Source organism: Sarcophilus harrisii, chromosome 5, assembly GCF_902635505.1.
Source record: "Sarcophilus harrisii chromosome 5, mSarHar1.11, whole genome shotgun sequence".
NCBI classification, from domain to species: domain Eukaryota; kingdom Metazoa; phylum Chordata; class Mammalia; order Dasyuromorphia; family Dasyuridae; genus Sarcophilus; species Sarcophilus harrisii.
This window is the reverse complement of record NC_045430.1, coordinates 109,015,615-109,034,099: the sequence shown is the minus strand read 5'-3', so window position 1 is coordinate 109,034,099 and position 18,485 is coordinate 109,015,615.

Genomic DNA, 18,485 nt, shown 5'->3' with positions numbered 1-18,485 from the left:
ATAAAATATTCATAAAAACACAAAACAAAACAAAACAAAAACAAAAACGTAGACATTTAATAAGTGCTTATTTACTTCCTTTCACTCAGTATCTACTAGTTTCTTTAAGGAAAACCTGTGGTAGGAGAAGAGCAAGAGAAAAGGATTTGATTAGAATAAGAAGGAAATCAAGCAAATGATTTGGAAGAGCATGAAAAAATAAAATAGACCAGACTTTGAATTTGGCCAGGAGAAATTTTGGAAAAAAATGAAGAAAATTTGGTCAACAATAATCTCTGGGCTCAGATTTTACTTCTAGGTTAAGAAAAGAGAAAGATCAAAAATTAAGGAAAATAAAAATTAGAGGATAAAGGTGAAAAACCTGAAAATGAAGACTGAAGCAGGAAAAGAAAAAGGGAGTTGGAAAGAAAGAGCAAAGTAAATTAGGAAAAAATAAGTGGAACACTGGGCAGAGAAATTGGTGAAACAGTTAAGTTGGTGCAAGTTTGAAGGAAATCTGGGTGTGCCTGATTCTCATTATCAGAGAAGAACTAATTATTAGGATGGAAATGACAGGAACATTGAGGGGGAAATTATCACTTTCCTCTGGAATTTGCTAGAAAATTAGAAATTGGAGCATACTTTGCCATGATTTCCTTGGTGTGAGAAAAGCTGATTCAAAAGAACTAGAGAAAAAAGATAGGGAAGCTCTCACAGGCTAACATTCTTCAGCATAAGTCAGCACAGCAGACATGGGAAATATTTAAAAATAGTTTTCTGAAAACATAAAAAGAATCAATTTCAATGGGGAGGAAAAATGATATTCTCTTGGAGGAACTGATGCAGATACATAAGCAATTCATCAACCAATTCAAAATATATTGAAATAAAAGGAAATTTATAGAAAAGAGACACTAGTTCAGTTAACTGTGAAAGACTATTATAGTATACTGAATCTATATAAATGGTCAGGAATGCTAAAAATCAGAAAGAACTGAGGATATTTAGGGAAGTTGAGAATAGGAAAAAAAAAGATTTTTCTTTTAGCTATATTGGAAGAAAAAAGATCTTCTCTTGGGTGTATGGTATGATGTTAACTGATAACAAAGAGAGGTAAGACTTGCTCATTTCTTAATTATGCTTCTTTTTTTCCTTCATGGAGGACTTTTCAGGTGGGTTCTTTTTTCCTGAGATTATCCTGCTCATCATTTCTGAGATAATGATAAAATTCTATCACATATCACAGTTTATTGAGCCATTCCCCAATTGATTTCCAACTTTTTTTTTTTTTTTTTTTTTTTGCCCTGAGAAGGGAGTTGCTATGAATATTTTTTTGTACATATAGGTCATTATCTTTTTTTCCTTTTTTCCCCCGAATTTCTTTTGGTATTCATGCCTAGCAGTGATATTGTTAGGTCAAAGGAAATGCATGATCTTACAGCCTTTTGGGCACAAATGATATAAATACATACATATATACATATATATATATATAATCATTTATCAATTAGAGCATGGCTCTTATTTTTTTTTTTTATAAATTTGACTCAGTACCCTCTATGTTTGAGGAGTGAGACCTTTTCAGAGAAATTTGCTTCAAAAATTGTTTTATAATTACTATGGCTAATTATATTCCCCTCCATTTATTCTCTCTCTCCTTCCATCCTGTGCCATTAAAAGTGTTTTTCTACTGACCACTCCCTCAATATGCTCTCTCTTTTATCACCCTTTCCCATATGAGCAAGTCTTACCTCTCTTTGTTATCAGTTAACATCATACCGTACATCCAAGGGAAGATCTCCTTTTTTCTTCCAATATAGCTAAAAGAAAATCTTTTTTTTCCTGTCCTCAACTTCCCTAAATATCCTCAGTTCTTTCTGATTTTTAGCATTCTTGACCATATTTTATATAGATTCAGTATACTATAATACTCAAATTTTAACTTTTTTTCTAAAGTAGGGCTTAGTTTCCAGAGTGGAAGGTGCACTGTCTTAAGCTTCAAGGGTTTTGTGCAACTGTGTTCAGAGATCCTTCAGAAAATGTAACATCAACCACTCTTTTGTGACCTGGAGCTGTTAGGAGTGTCCCCATCCCAATGCAGCTGTAAGATCTGGTGTGCTGGTTGGGGCTGGGGCTCTAGTGATGGGGTTGTGCTGGGACTGTACACTAGACTCCCACCCCATTGCAACAAACCTTCTCTGCCGATCTTCTGAGTCTTCCTCAATGTCCATGGGCTGAAAGGTCCAGAAGCCTCCAGCATGTTGCTGATTCAGAGGTCCCAGCTCACTGATGCAGGGGTCTGGCTGGAGCTGGAGCTAGGGAGAGGGCCAGGACTGGTCCAGGACTGGTTCTGGTTAGAATCATTATTTAAAGGAATTTAGAGCAGTTTGGGGGAGAGATTGGGCAAATTCTTACCTTTACTCCATGATCTTGGCTCTGCCTCATGTAACAGATTCTTAATAAATTATATTGAATAACAATATAGTGATTGACCATTTGATGTATATGAAAAAAATTCCCTAAAACCTTAAGCCTTGATTCTGTAACTATTATTCTTACATGGTCAGATTAGAAATTATTAAAATCTTTAGATACAATGAATTTTGATTTGTTTTATTTGGTAACCTAAAAATCAATTCTCTCATCTAATTAACATATTTAAAAACATCTCCAATTATTTGGGATTCAAATCTGAGAACTAAACTATTTTCTCAATGGTTATATTAATTGTTTAGCAGTAATTTGGTCATGTATTTAGCTTTGAGTTAATAGTTAATGTTATGCCTTGAGTATTTTTGTTTTTGTTGACATTTGTTAATATATTTTTGAGATGTTTAAATTGACATAGTACATAGCTCTGACTCGCCAAAATTTCAAGGTTGAGTATCCCCTTTATTTTTTTGTTCATATATTCTCACCCTGTAATTTTATGGAATTTGAATTAGTCCTTATATAAATAAGGTTTCCTTCTCAGGTCAATGATGAAAGGGAAAGAATCAGTTATTGGCAGAACCAAAAGGAAGGCTAAGCATTGTCTGATTACTACCACAGTCCTGTGGCATCAATATTACCCTCAATGGGATTTTTGGCAAAGATGGCAGGTGCTTGGAACATTCTAGATAAGTCCCAGTCTTTCTGCAATCTCCTTGGAAACAATGGAAAACACTGACAAAAGAAACCCCAGGATAACAGAGAAGAGAAGATTTGGAAGAACAACCTGTAGAAGAAAAGACACAATAGAACTAGCAAACAACAATATAGCTAGCATCTATGTAGCAATTCAATGTTCATAAAGTGCTTTACAAAGATTATCTCATTTTATCTTTATAAAAAATGTGGATGATAGGTGATCTTATTATTTCCATTTTGCAAATCAGTAAACTGAGATAGACAATGGTTAAATAATTTACTTCAAGTCAAACAGTTGTATTTGTATTTTTTAAATGACTTTAAAATTTTTATTTTCAGTTTCAATTTTTTTCCTTTGCTTTACCTACTTTTCCATTCATTGAGAAGGCAATATGATATCCATTAAACTTGTGAAGTCATGCAAAATATATTTCTACATTAGTTAAGTTGCTAATTATAAGTTGTTTTATTAAATATTATATTATTATACTAATTGTTGCTATTATAAGTTTTTGAAGGCAATATTTGACTCCAAATCTAGTTCTTTTTCCACTAGTTGCCTAAAAAATATAAACTCTGGATTTGGACCCATGCAAAGGAGATTTTGATCCTGTCTCCAATTCACATTCTCCTTTCCCTCTCCTCCCACTGCCCATATAGAACTGTGGGAGGGAGCTGGATATTTTAAGCAGAACCTGAAATCGGGGAACCTGAAGTTCCCCAAACAGGAGACTTCAATCCTCAAATCCTCAAATCCATTCAAGATCAAGATGGGGGTAGGTCTTGCCTCTTGCTCAGCAGCTCAGTCCAGAATTGGCACAAGGCTACTAAGAGACCATCCTCATCTCTGCTTGACTAATCCACCTTAAATTAGGAGATGTCAGAATATAGAGACTAGATTCCAAATAACTTGGATATTTGGACTTTCTCTTTCCCTCCTTGCAATAGTTCTTACCATTAAAAAAGGCTAAACTGTACCCATTCAGGACCAATTTCTCCTTTTTGCTATCTCATATCAACCCTGTTGAAGATATTATTTCCTATTATTAATATGAAACTATTATGAATGAGTTCAATGTTTGTTCTACTGCAAGTCATGGACTGAGAGCTCAATAAGTGTGTTATTAATCCTCAACTCAATGCTAGACACTTTTGGGGGAGAAAGAGAGAGGGAAAGAGAGAGAGAGAGAGAGAGAGAGAGAGAGAGAGAGAGAGAGAGAGAGAGGAGAAGGAGGAGGAAGAGGAGAAGGAGAAGGAGAAAATGAAGAAGAAGAAGAAGAAGAAGAAGAAGAAGAAGAAGAAGAAGAAGAAGAAGAAGAAGAAGGAGGAGGAGGAGGAGGAGGAGGAGGAGGAGGAGGAGGAGGAGAAGAAGAAGAAGAAGAAGAAGAAGAAGAAGAAGTGGAAAAGCTAAAGATGTGTGTAAATAGAAGAAAAGTACTGAAAATCAATCCATCCTGTCCGTTAAGAGAATCCTGGAAGAAGAAACAAATTCTGTAAAACTTAGATTATTTGCTTTTTTCCTCACCCCCACTGTTCATTTTTCCGATTCTTTCTTTTACTCATTTTCTGCATTTTCCAGCTAGAAGTGTAATATGGAAAGAGGGCTGGCTGAAGTTGATGCCAGGAAATATCAGGGTTACAAAACTGAAACATTTACTGGCCATGTAAACTAATCAAATAGCCTTTCCAATCCTTGATTTCCTCATTTGTAGAGTGAGGATAATAAATAATACATGCAGTGTTTGCCTCAGTATTATTACATGGATCAGATGAAATAGCATATGTAGAGTGCTTGTAACCATTACTGATATTCTTGATTATGGAACAAGAGTGACCAGGAAAGGATATGGAAATCCCTTCCTCTTCAAGTCATCATTGCTTCCAGTCCTAAGGTGATCTGAATTTCCAAACTGCATTTAACCCTGCTGAACTTCTCAGAAGTGTAGTTTTGGAGCAAGAGAGGAGGCAGATTTCAAGAGCTGCTTTGACATTTGAGCACTCCTTCAAAACAAAGTAATGATGAGTTTAAGTCTTGGTAAATGAGAAACATATGTGCTCTAGCAAGCCTCCTTCAAAGTCAAGAGGTACTCATAGGCCTCTAGAGAGGTACATAGACTACCCTATCCAAGCCTCACATGGAAGATGAACTTAGATTCCCAGGTTGGGTTTAGGGCCAAGATTATTTGTCTGCTTTCCCTCTCCCTCTTTGTTATTACTATTAGAATGGCTACTATTACAACTATTATTATTATTATTCAGGTTTCACATATATGTGACACATTTCTTCCAAAGTACTCAACATTTCATACTTTAATTTAATAAACATTTAATAAGTACTTGCTATCTACTAGGCATTATGCCAGACAATAGGAATATAAGAAGATCGAATGACACACAAAATATTATTCTTTTTAAAAAAAATCATTTATTCATTTTTTTATATTTCTATCTCTAAATATAAACCTCCCTCTTGACCCTCCAAGAGAATCATCCCATAAAACAAAAAATAATAAAAAAGCAATTATTTCTATTTAAGCAAAACTAAGTCTGATATTATGTGCATCATTTCTTACTCATAGTCCTCTCGGCCTGCAAATAAGAGAAGAAACTGCATTACATATCGCTTCTTTTGGGCCAAGTTTGATTAATATACTTCCATAGCCTTTGGTTCCTATTGCTTTGTTTTGGTCTTTCAGTTTACATTAACATAGTCAGGTACATAGTCCTCCTGATTTTGCTTACTTCACTTTGTATTAGTTTTTGAAAGGCTTCTTACACTTCTCTCTATTCATCATACTCATTGTTGCTTATAGTACAGTAATATTCCATTATATTCATGTACCAATATTTATTCAGCCATTTTCCAGTCAATAAATACCCTTTCCCATCCTTAAGTCTTTGATAATATAAAAAGTGTTGCTATAAATTTCTGGTGTATTTTGAACATTTTTTAAATGATTAGTTTCCCTGATCTATATGCCCAAGATTGGCATTTTGGGTCAAAGGGCATGGATCTTCAAAACATTTTCCTAGCATAATTCTCCACTACTTTCTAGAATGGCTAAACCAATTCACAACTTTGCAAACAGGAAATTAATGTGCCTTCCACAACTTATCTAATACTGTTTTCCTCCTTATTTTTGACAATTTGCTGAGTATGAGGTGAACTTTTGAACTATACTTATCTTCTAAATTTAGTAAAGAGTTAGATATTTTTCATATAATTTTAAGAGTTTGTAATTTTATTTTAAGTACTGCTTGTTCATATCCTTTGATCATGAATGTACTGGAGAATAACTTTTGAAAGTTTTATTTATGTTGCCTATTTATCTCGAACATCAGAAATTTATCTAATATATTTGATGAAAAGTTTTTCCCCACAATTGATTCCTTCTATTCTTATCCCAGTTGTCTTAATATTCTATGCACAGGTTTTTCAATTTCATATAATCAAAATTATATTTTTATAATTTTAAACAAAATTTATACCAATTTTTATATAATTTATACAAAAATTACTAATACAAAAGATCCTCATAAAAACTTAAAACAGAATATAGCAATGTATAGCTACTGCTATACTCTTCTGGGCAATTCATTCTAAAAACATCTAGATGAAATGCATTTTGTGGAGCAGTTTAGCCATTTTATACCTACTCCAGTTTTGCATTATCCAAACAATTCCTTCAGGGTCTATATCTCTGACAAGTTTGGTCAGGGGTTGAGATCCTCCCCATCTTGGTGACTATCCTGTAGTCTAATATAGAAACTCCTACTGCCATAACCAAAGGACATAGGATTACTGTTGCCATCAAATTCATAAAGTTGACTCCAAAAGTAGACTCTGTCCACTGATTACTGTTCAGCATCTATGTTTAGAGAAGGAAATGCAAAGTTATTGGGACCCCCAAAACCCCAATTCACTGCTCTAAGTGTCACATGGGAACAGTTTCCAATGGTGATTGAAAGGGTATCATCTTTCTAGTAATGGGAAAATTTTTAATAGTTTTGCCATGATCTTAATACGGGATAATAAAATTGATAGAGGAATGGTTACTCCCTTTGTAAAGATTCACTGTCCCCAAAGTGGACAGTTTCACAATTCTAATTGTATATTTCTGATTTGTACTATACAATGAATATATTTCTACTCCTCTTTTGGGTGATACTAAACATGACTTAAAATCTTAATAATTCTTAATAAATAAATTCTTAATCAACCTTAGTAATTCTTATCTGTCACTCCAGGGCATACATATCCACACTATGATAAAGAATGCCAACACCTTATTAGAGACTAGGTTACCCAGAACCTAAACCAGTCACTAAATATGTGGGTGCCCCTTAATGGAGAATGAGAGGGCCTCAAACCCAACCATTTGGCCCCAGAATTGGTTTTTATCTACAGTGAGAGGTACTCATTAACATAGCAACAAGAGACAAATTGTTTTGCCCTATGTAACTGAAACTAGAACCAGACCAAGTAATACTAACTAATACTAAGTAATACTAATTAATACTAACTGAAACTAGAACCAGACCTACAAAGAAAAAAAAGAAAACAACAACAAATACCTTTTTCCAGTGCAGATCTGCATAAAGAGACTGCCAAAAGTGTTAGTGAAGAGATCTAGTAAGAAAAGTCTAAATCCACAAATATAGAAGCTTTCCTGGAAATGAACCAGTGCCAATCTAGGAACACCTGAAATGTACAACTGTTTTTACCTTTAATGAAGGTTGAAAATCTGAAAAGTTCAGACCAGGAGGGCAATAATCAGATATGACTCTAAGTCTGCATCCCAAGGAAAACATTAAGGAGGGAAAAGTATCCACATGTGCAAAAATATTTGTAGCAGCATTTTTTTTTTTTTTGTGGTAAGAAAGAATTGGAAAGTGAGTAGTTCCTCATCAATTGGGGAATAGCTGAATAAGCTGTGGTATATGAAGGTAATGGAATATTATTGCTCTATAAAAATGATGAATAAGCTGATTTTAGAAAGATTTACAAGAACTGATGCTGAGCAAAACAAGCAGAACCAGGAATACATTGTACAGAATGACAGCAAGAATGTGTGATTATCAACTCTGAAAGACTTGGTTCTTCTCAGTGATTCAGTGATCCAAAGTAATCCCAATAGACTTGGGACAGAAAATGTTATCTGCATCCATAAAAAGAACTGTGGGTATGGAATGTAAATCAACATATCCTATGTTCACTTCTTTTTTCAATTTTTTTCATGTTTTTTCTCTTTTGTTCTGATTTTTCTTTCCCAACATGATTCATAAAGCAATATATATTAAAATAAATAAATAAAATTTAAAAAAAGATATGATCCTAAATGAAATTGTGCTCCAGAGCTTTGGAATTCTTTAGTATGACTACCTGTTAATCTGGAAGACACAGTACTAAGAATCTAGAAGAAATAGTACTTCCCTGTAGTACAGGGCCCCAGTTAATACAGATGAAGATCAAACAAAGCCCCACCATTCTTTTCAGAATTGCACAGAATATTGTTATGACATCAAATTCAATTAGAAAGTGTCTGGAAAAAATGCTTAAACAGGAAAAAACATCATTAATGATAAATATTTTGAATCTAGGTATGCCCAAGACACAAACCCAGAAGAAGAAAAAATAATTCAAGTACAAACATCATTTTAAACAAAAACACAGATAAAGGTGTAAATAGCATAGTAATAGAGTTATTAAAACTTATTAAAATAATGAATAATGGTTACCTGAAACTTAGGATGGATTGAATAGAAATAAGTGATTCCATGAGACAAAAAGAAATACTAGAAATAAAACAAAAGACTGAAAAAAGCAGAAAACCTAGGAGGCAAGAGCTTGTAATATGAAATTCCAAAAGGCAGAAGATAAAAGACTACAGCAAAGGATGATTTATCCTGTGAAACTGAGTAATACCAAAGGGGGAAAATAGAACTTGAACAAAACAGACTTTTAAACATATCTGAGGGAATGTCCTGTGCTGAGTAGCAATTTTAAAATGCAAGAGAAACCTAAGAAGGTAAATACATCTGGGTAATTGAAAGGGACAATACAATGATAATGATAATGTTGAAGTTGTTGAGTCATTTTTCAGTTGTGTCTGACTCTTTGTGACTCCTTTTGAGGTTTTCTTGGCAAAGATACTGGAGCAGTTTGTGATTTCCTTGTTCAGCTAATTTTACCATTGAGGAAACTGAGGCAAATAGGGTTAAGTGACTTGCCCAGCATCACATAGGTAGTAAATATCTGAGGCAAAATTTATACTTAGCTCTCTATCCACTGCTCTATCTACTTGTGTTTACCTTAAAATAGAGGGAGGAGAAACATGTATCCCTTCAAAACAATGTTATCTAGGATCATAGGAAGAGTTATATAAATCAGAAGACCTAGTAGTCGTTTTGTTCTGTTATGATGATTTTAAAGAAGAAAGAAAAGTGAAGGTAAAAGGAAAATGTTAGGGGGAAAAAAGGAGGAAGAAAGGTGTTGAATTTACTATCTTAGCTGGGAAAGACTATGGAGGAGAGGATGGAGTGAAATGTCTCATGATGCTCACCTTTGTGTGAATTTGATAAAAGAGAGTAAAATACACACATGTATAAAATGAAACAGGAGAGAAGACAAGAAAAGGCCAAATTTAATGAGATAAAATTGACACATGTAATAATTTTACACCAGCTAAAAACAACAAAAAACAACTTCATTAGTGGTATTGGATATGGAAGACATGATCAAGAATAATTAATCTAGAAAAAAGATATTTTGTGGCTGTTTATTTTAGCAGTCTGGAACCCCAAATGTAAATCAACAGTGTGATGTGATAGCCAAAAAGGTGAATTCAATCAACCAACCATTCTACCCTGGACAAAATACATCCAGAAGATGATATTTGGTTCTGAGCACCATTGTTTAAAGAGGACATCCAGAAGCTGGAGATGGTCCAGAGGAGAGTATCCAAGATGGGAAAGACCTTGAGGACTTGCCATAGGAAGATCAATTAAAATAAAAAATATATATATTTAGTGCTGGAAGGGAACCTTAAAGGTCATTTAGTCCAACCCCCTAATTTTGCAAGAGAAGAATCTGAAGATCAATTGAAATAAAGGATGTTTTTTGGGGGCAGGTAGCTGGCACAGTAAATAGGCCATTGGCCCTGGAATCAGGAAAATCTAAGTTCAAAATTTGGCTTCAGATACTTACTAGATGTATGATCCTGGACAAATCATTTAACCCTGATTGCCTTCTCCCCCAAAATAAGAATGTTTTGCTGGGAAAGAGAAGACTTGAAACATATTATAGCTTTCTTGAAATATTTTGAGGCTGTGATGTAGAACAAAAAATTATTCTATTCTATTGTATTCTAACCTCCTAAGAGCAAAATAGGAGTAAAAGTTTCAAAATGGCTGTTAGACTTGATAAAAAGAAAACTTTCCTACATTTATATCTATCCCAAAGTGGAAGGAGCCGCTTCAGATAATAGTGGGTAAAGGGCTTCTAGAAGAGGCTAGATGGCCACTTGTTGGGTAAAAGTGTAAATTCTTTTTTGGAATATGTTAGACCAGATAGTGATGATTTCTTACAGCTCTAACATTCTGACTCTGTGACTTTAACTTAATATCCTCATGTGACAAGTGGGGAAAATGGGACCCAGAAAAGTAAAGCATCTTTCCTAAGGTTACACAGATCATAAGTGACAATATTGGTGCTAGAATTCAACTGTTCTGTATCTGTTCTTTCTACTTCATATGGAGAATTTTGTTTTTATGTTAAGTCTGATATATATATATATATATATAATGTAAAGAATATAAGTATGTAAATTGAACATTTACTGATAATCAGTCATAATTTCGCAACCCCTGCATTCAGTTACAAGATTCCATTATGATATTGCAAACCATCATTCAAGAAGCTGGGATCTAGAGATTAACATAGGAAACACAATGAAGGGAATTTTTTAATATAACTATTTATAAATATACTTTTTAAAAAAAAGCCAGAAAATTTCACTCTTCATCACTCAAAGATATTTATTATGGGATTAAACCAAAGTGAATGTGAAATAAAACATATAAAGGTGCAGAGCCCCTAGTGGACACTAACTAGAAAGGGCACAATTTTCACACCTCATAGATGTGTGAGTTTCTTACTATATATGTAAATGTCAAAATGGGGACAGATACATATGAAAAAGGATAAGCAAAAAATAGAAACAAGTGTACAAAGTAACATATGCATGCATATATTGGCAAGTACTAACACCACATTAATTTTGAAAAGTTCAGAAATAATTCCTTCAAGGAGGATAATTTTTACTTTTAGTTAAGATTCTTGAGGTGGATTTTTATCTAAATTTGGTTCCTCCTATAATACCCAGAACAATTCTCAACACACAGTAGATAATTAATAAATCTTGGTTTTACTTCATTTCCCTTTTTATAAGTACCATAAGTTAAAATATTTTAAATCCTTCTACATGGTAATGTACTTTGAACTTCTCAGTCCATATATAGAAGATACTGAATAGAGGCATTGTTATGAACATTTAGTAATCTGTGCTAAAACAGAGTGTGTGCAAAAGGAGCTTTTGAGATATTTGTATAAATGATTCTAACTTACTGAACGATTCTTTTTTTTATCCTTGTCTTTCCTGCCTCCTCATCAGTCTCTCTTTTTCTGTTAAAATTGCATCTTCTTGCTATTTTTGATAAGGCTATCTCTAAAATCCTCTCATTTCCTGCCCTTCCTTCTCTGATTAGTGCTCCTGGACTGCTGGGGTTGAGACATACAGATAACCAAATTGGTGAGTCACTTTCATTTTCTGGTAAAAGATTTTTGCAACTTCTATTTTATCTACTCAGGGGCCATTTCCTTCTCTTCTGCTCCTTTTCTGGTTCTTGATGTTTAAAATCAGTGCAAAGTTCTCAACCTCACTTTATCCTCCAGAGCCATCTCAATCCAGTGGTAAGATAAAGATCAAGATGACTGAAGATGGCCCTGGATGATCAAAATAGCTTGCCAGACAAAAGATTGAGACCCAGAACAAGTGATTTCTTGAAGTGTTCTCCAATTTAAGAATAATATAATTTTATTCTTAGAAATGATCTTAGGTATTATATACTATAGTCAAATGTCCTTATTTTCTAAAGGAAGAAACTGGGGCTCAGAGGGATTAAGGTAATTCATCTAGTGGTCAAGTCAAGTCAGGGCTCAAAGACGCTTTCCTAATTTACATTCCATTGATTTTTTTAAATCATTTTTTTCTGAATAAATCAATTATTACTGTATACAAAAGTGCCTTCAGAAGAGATGTGATAGGATCTAGGTGAGGGTAGTCTAGGAAATATAACTATTGCTGACCTTGCAGTATAAGAAAGTCCTCAAGCAAGGGAAGAGGACTCTTCTTTTCCCTCTCCTTCCTAGAGATAGGCAATTTGAGAAATTAAAAAAGATCAAAGGGATCTTTTCCATATATGGAAACCCAGGACCTAATTTTTATGTTCCTGCTAAGAATGCTTTACTGAGACTGCTCTTTGGGAGGTAATCTAAGAAGATTTCAAAAGTAAGAAGGAAACATTATTTAACATTTAACAATGTCAAAAACAAACAAACAAACAAACCCTATATTGGAAGTTGTTGGGAAATATCTTATTTCTGGTCATACTGATAAGCCTCACTTGGAACGTGACCTGGGGCTAGAAGGGACTTGAACCAGGCAACTTCTAAGGCCCCTTCCTGCATTAATGTCCAATAGTTCTGCATTTTCATGCACGTGCCATTCTCTCTCTTTGCTGGTGTTGCTGGCAATGAAAATGATGGTAATAGAGAAAACAGTACTGGTTTATATTTCTAAGAAAATTAATGGAGATTTATAAAATACTTTATTTGCCTCAGTCTATGGGGGTAGGTAATAAAGTACTATTCTTCATTCTTGCTTTATAGATTTGGAAACTGGCTTATTTCTTTTGAAGTCAGTTTCCAAATCTATAAACAAGAATGAAGAATAGTACTCCACTCCAGGTTGTAGAAGGCATTCCAGTTTTCTAAGTTTCATCTTCAGAAGAAAAAAAAATCTAATTCATTCACTGATTTCTCACTTGCCCAGGACAATTTCTTTTAGGCTCAGGGCATTTGGGTGGGCTATATACTGCACCTAAGGCCAGAATTCCCCTCTTTCTCCCCATACCCACACACTACCCTCCAATTCCTTCTCCTTTCTGCCCCCAGATTGAACTGTGACTATTTTGGTTACCTATCTGTCCCAAATATCAGTTAGCTGACTGTCCTATTCATGACACATAGTCATCCTGGGCCCTGACCTTTGGAAAGATGGAAATTACTGCTTAGGAGATGATGAATCATCTGGTTGTTTTAGGTCACACCATGCCCTTTATAGCCCTTAGGGGCTGCCCTGATATCAGCCTTTCACTACTGAAACCTAGCCTGTACTGAGATGAAATCATTACTCTACTGAAGACCAAAGGGAAGTAGGGCCTTTTCCCCCTCCCTTCCAGAACTGTTGAATTCCTTCATTGAAGTCTTATGATGGAACACAAATGTCACTTACATTAAATGTCAGTTAACAACTTGGCAGCAAAAGCTTTGGGGCCAGAACAGAGGTTTCAGAGAATCTGATCAAATCTAGCAGAGGATATAATACAGGACATAGTACATGGAGGCCACATTTCAGGGCATACACTTCCATCTATAAGAGACAAAGTAAAATTTAATAGGAGTTTCAGTTTCCCAGGGACCAAAAAGATCCAAAAGAGATTTGGTAAAACTCAAGAAAGGCAACAATATCTAAAATCCCAAGGCATAACTAATCCTGATAACCACATATCAGTCATAATTCTCCTAACACATTTCTTGTGAAAAGCCATCTGGCTGTAACCACAAAGGATTATGTACATACCAAGGCACAAAGGCCTGTACCCTCAGAGGCCTTCTCATGTTATCAGAGACAATGCAAACAAATAGACAGTCTGACACACTGGACCATGGGATCACCAGAGGCGACTGACCATGAGTTAATAAGCTCTGTCTTAGAGGGATTCCAGAGCCATGACATCTTTCCTCCTAAAAACATTCAGAGCCTGGTGATACCCATTTAGGCAAGGATATTTAGCTGTGTATTCAGAGAGAGGCAGCCATGGAAGAGTGGTTAAGAAACCTGGTTTCAAGGCTGGGAAGTTTTGGGTCAATACATAATGATTTTGACCCTGGACATGGCAATCCACCTTTCATTATTCTAAGTAACTTTATTTTTCAATTATAAAATATTTTAATCTTTACAATGGAAAAAATCCTGTTTTTTTCTCCTTTCTACGTCTTCTTGAACCATATACAAATAATCAAATCAAATAAAAAATCAAATTACAAATAACCAAAACAATCAATCAACAAATATTTAATAAAATATATGCTAATCACTGTGCCAAATATTAGAAATAAAAAGAAAGGTAAAAGAGAATCTCTGCTCTGAAGGGGGAATCACTATGAAAGCAACTATACATTGGTGGTTATCCTTCATTCTCAAAAAGAACCAAAATGATATTGCTGTCAGTTGAATTATAGTGTGTCTGATCGTGGCTGATCAGATCAATATGAGCTCAGAATGCTCTGCAATAGATTGGACTCAACTAGTCCCTATGAACATTTGGGGTGGCTTTTCTAACTTTGTGCATTGCTCATTTCTTTTGAGCGAATTCATTTTTTACAGCATAGCACCTTCTCTGAAAAATTCCATGTTGGGTGGTCCTATATCAGTGTCTCTCATGTCATACAATCAATTCTAAAGTTCTTAAGAGAGATTTTGAGAGTGTCCTTGTATCACTTTTTCTGACTATCTTTTGACCATTTACTTTATGTGAGTTCTCCATAAAATAGGGTTTTTTTTTTTTTTTTTTTTTGGCAAACATATATTTGGCATTTGAATAATATGGTCAGCCCAATGAAGATGGCTCTCTGCAGAAGAGTTGGAATGCTTGGCAGTTGAGTTTGAGAAAGGACCTCAGTGTCTGGTATCTAATCTTATCAGGCAATTTTCAGAATTTTCCTAACAATTCAAATGGAAGTGACAGATGAGAATTAGGTGGATCAGGTGCACAGCAAAGTTGGAAAGCAGCCCTGTAAAGAGCTTGTCAGTTCTTACTTTGGAGGTACTAGTCTTCCCTGAACATACCCTACACCCTAAGCAACTATATATATATATAAATTATAGATAAGACAAATTAGAAATGGTCAAAAAAGAGGAAGAAAGCACTGTCAAGACAAGGGAATTGGATAAAGCTTCCTATAGAATATAGGATTTTAGCTGAGGCTCGAAGGAAGTCAGCAAGCCAGGAGATAGAGATGAAGAGGAAGAGCATGCTGGGTTTGGGGAAATTCAGTGATGAAATATAATATCTTATTTTAAGAATAGCAAAACCATTTTCACAGGCTCACAAAATATTTGGGTATACTGCTGTAAGGGATCAGAAGACTGGAAAGATTTGAGGAGGGCAAGTTAGGAAAGGCTTTGAATACCAAAGAATTTTAAATTTGGTCCTGGAAATAACAGGGAATCAAGTAGAATTTATCCAGTAGGGTGGTGATATGGTCAGATATGTACTTTAGGAAGGTTATTTGAGTGGAGGATGGATAGGACTGGGGAGAGACTATAGCAGGCTGACCTATCAGCAGGCTATTACAGTAGTCTAGACCTGAGATAGTGAGGGCCTACATGGGTAGTGGTCATGTCCCAGGAGATAAGGGAGTATAAATACAAAAAATGTGACAAAGATAAAAAGGGTAATCTTAGCAATAGATTGGGTATGAGGAGTGAGAAGGAGGTAAGGAGGATACCTAGGTTTTAAGCCTGGGGGACTACAAGAATGGGAGTGGTAGACAGATTAAGGAAAGTTTAGAAGTAGGAAGGATATGAGAGAAAGATAATGAGGTCAGTTGTGAAGATGTTGAGTTTTTAAAAATGTCTCTAGACCAGCCAGTTCTAGATCACCAATAATCAGTTGGAGATGTGACACTAGAAATTGGAGGAAAGCTTAGGGCAAGATAAGGAAATTGGTGAATCATCAACATAAAGAAATAATTAAATTCAGGGAGCTAATGAGGTCAGCAAGTGAAATAATATAAAAGGAAAAGAGAGAATCACTCAGGACAAAGATATAAGATTCTGTTTTTATCATATCATGACTTAGATGAAGATATAGCAAAGGAAATTGAGACAGAGTGGTCAAATACAAAGGAGGAAAACTGGGAGAACCTAAGAAAGAAGAAAATATCAAGGAGAAAATCAAGACTAATAATGTCAAAGGCTCAGAGAAATCAAAAAGGATGAGGATTGAGGAAAAGTCATTAAAAAAATTATTCCATCATTTCATTTTTCATGTTCTCATTTGGGGTTTTCTTGGCAAAGATACTGGAATGGTTTTCCATTTCCTTCTCCAATGCATTTTACAGATGAAGAAACTGAGGCAGACAGGACTAAGTGATTTGCCCAGGGTTACACAGCTAAAAAGTGTCTAAGGCTGGAGTTGAACTTGTATTCTTTTCCCTCCACACAGCATCGTCTAGCTGCCTATTAGATTTAATAAATAAAAGTTAATTAGTTTTGGTTTAATGAAATAAAGAAAAAACTAACAAATATACAAATAAGTATGAAAAACATTTCTATATTAGTCATGTTGAGATTGTAAGTTTTTGAAGGTAAGATATCACTTCAGATATAGTAGAAAGAGTAAGTCACCTCTAAAACTTCTAACTTGCTTGAATTTGACCAAATCCCTTAACCTCTCTGGGAATCTCAAGTTTCATTGCTCTCAAATAGATGACATCAAACTAGATGATCTGAAGTTCTATATTATTCTATGTTGCTGATCAAGTGATCTCAGTTTAGAAAGTCAGTTATCTGAAGTATGCATTTAAAGTTATTCATAAGGCAAAACCCAAAGCCTGATACTACCCAGGAAATCTTTCTTCAATGCTAAAAGGCTTAGATCCTGGATTCAAACTACCTGGAAATTTCCATCCTTCTCTACCTGGGAGGTTGGGGTTCAAGAATGTGGGTCATGAACACTTCTCTCAAACCACATGGGCAAGTACAAGCAATTCCCATGTGGTTCTCCTTCAGGGCAGACATCAAGTGCTCTGTGCATAAGCATAGGATTCTCCTTCTTTATCCATATTCTCTATCACCTCTTTCCTCCCAGAACCCATGTCTTCTCTGCAACACTTTGGTTTGTATTCTAGCCAAAGAAAAGATAAGAACCAGATCTTGTATGACCCCCTACTCATTTTTATAAGACATCAGAAGGGGTGACTCTATCCAAAATAATCTGTCCTGACAAGAATCTTAGCCAATTAAATTATCTCAACAATTGCTGACATTTAATCACAGTTGTTTTTTGTCCTCTTAGTTATTTGCTAACAAGCATGCTCAAATTCTATAGGGAGGCAGGTTTACTTCTCCAAAAGCAAGTACATTAAGTAGGCTAAAGAAGCTCCTCTAATAACCCTTTTTAAAAATTAAAGCTTTTTATTTTCAAAGTATATGCATGGGTAATTTTTCAACATTGACCCTTGCAAAACCTTTTTGTTCCAAATTTTCACCTCCTTCCCCCTCCCCCCTCCCCTGGAAGGAGTCCAATACATGTTAAATCCAATATACGTATACATATTTATACAGCTATTTTTGCTGCACAAGAAAAATCTCTCGGATAACCCTTAAAAAAGCAGGTAATAGTGCTACTAAGGGCAGCTAGATGGTACCATGGAAAAACTGAAGTCCTGGAGTCAGTAAAACCCATCTTTCTGAGTTCAAATCCAGCCTCAGACACTTCCTAGCTGTGTGACCTGGGCAACTCAGTTTCCTCATCATAAAAAAAATGAGTTAGAATAGGAAATGGTGAACCACTACAGTTTCTTTGCTAAGAAAATCCCAAAAGGGATTATGAAAAGTTAGATATAACTGGAAAATGACTAAATAACAACAACAAAAGTACTACAGAACAAGGTCTGTTGAGCTGTCAGTTTTGGAGGATGGAAAACTACTTTTTTGCTTCATGGATGTGTGGTTTTTAACTCCCTTTTGCCTCAGAGATGAGGCTTTCTGTGAAAGCCTCAGCATGCCAAAATGGTTGAAGTTAGTAAACAGCAAAAGTCAAGAAATGCCAAACTGATTACTTATTTCCTTAAGTTTTTGAAGTGACTGATTATCAACTCAAGGCAAATCTCAAGAGTAGTCTAGCCCAGAATATTATTTTTTTCTCTTCAATACACTATATCTTCCATTAAATATGATGTCTCAAACCCGACCTCTTCACATAAACAAATTTCACTTTACTTTGATAAAACATCAATACTTTAAATC